This window comes from Anneissia japonica, unplaced genomic scaffold (assembly GCF_011630105.1).
Source record: "Anneissia japonica isolate Jap-2015-1 unplaced genomic scaffold, ASM1163010v1 scaffold685_len2926416_cov193, whole genome shotgun sequence".
NCBI lineage: Eukaryota > Metazoa > Echinodermata > Crinoidea > Comatulida > Comatulidae > Anneissia > Anneissia japonica.
In genome coordinates, this window is record NW_022692922.1 from 2,404,870 (window position 1) to 2,406,336 (window position 1,467).

Genomic DNA, 1,467 nt, shown 5'->3' on the forward strand with positions numbered 1-1,467 from the left:
ATGGATCAGGGATTTCTGGATGAATAACAGAATCCTGGCTCCATATATTGGCCTGCAGATGTGCATGTAATATACTGTCTGCTGGTATAAGGCTCCTGCAGTTGGTGGCAGCTTATCTACCCCTTGATTGTTTGGCAGAGTTTTGAATCTTTTCCATCGTAAAATTGAGGCGTTTTGCAGATACTTTCTTCGTTCAGAGAAGACTACACAAAAACTCCTTGCATCCTATTCTCACATTAAATGATCCCAAGCTTGGCCAAAGCATGTAAACATGAGGTGGGGATTTCATAAACATCTTAAGGGCTGTTTTTTTCCAACACCATTTATATGCCCTGTAATAATCAGGCTTGTGTCCAGGGGGGGTTTTATGGTTCGGGAGAACCCCCCTTTTCTAGCAAACCTCCCTCTTTTCTGGCGAACCCCCCTCTTCAGATTTCCCAAATAAGTCCTCCAACCCATCTGGTGCACTGCAGACCCACCCAGACAAAGACCTTTTCAAACATATCTGCTTTTATAGCAGTATTTAGACCCTTAAAGCACAAAAATCCCAATCCCCTTGCTTTGGGGGTTTCGCCGACCCTTGCTTTGGGGGTTTGTCCCACCGGGGCTTCGACCGTGGACCTCACGCCCAGAAAACCCCCCTTGAAAGAACCTGGCTACGGGCCTGAAAATATTTATCACAACCGGTGATAGCATGGAAGCCTGGTAGTGTCACTACTCTTTCTGGTCCAAGATGATCGTATATTGGCTGAAGAGCCACTCTTCTCCTGGTTTCAGCGGTATCTGTCACAATTCACACGGCAAGATGTCAAAACCAAAACTCCAGAGCATCCTCCTACAACAGCTGTAAGCACACAAGAAGAAGCTGATACTCTAATGATTCCCCATGGCATAGAAGTGGCTCTGAATCTGGAAATGATACAGACTGGTTTGTATTGATCTTCAGAAGACTTCCACAGCTTGGCATGAATACTGGAATTTGTGTAGTCTTCTCGGAACGAAGAAAGTATCTGCTAAAGATGCCTCAACTTTACGATGGGAAAGATTCAAAACTCTGCCAAACAATCAAGGTGTAGATAAGCTGCCACCAACTGCAGGAGCCTTATATCAGCATATATTGCGTGTACATCTGCAAGCCAATATATGGAGCCAGGATACTGTTATTCATCCATAAATCCCTGATCCATGCAAACTGGGCTGGGTTATGGAAGATGGTAAATTGAGACCTGTCTTGTCAGAAAAGCAGGCTGCCCCTGAAGCAGTTGCTGAGCTTATCAGATGTACCTGTTCAATATGTACATGTTCAAATAGTACATGCACGTGTAGGAGAAATAATCTTCAGTGTACCGAGATGTGTAACTGCGAAGCAGAAGGGAGTTTCTGCAACAACTTTCCATTGTTGTCGAGTGTTTCTGATTCATCAGACACACTCGACAACAATGTTTCTGATTCATCAGACAGTGATAG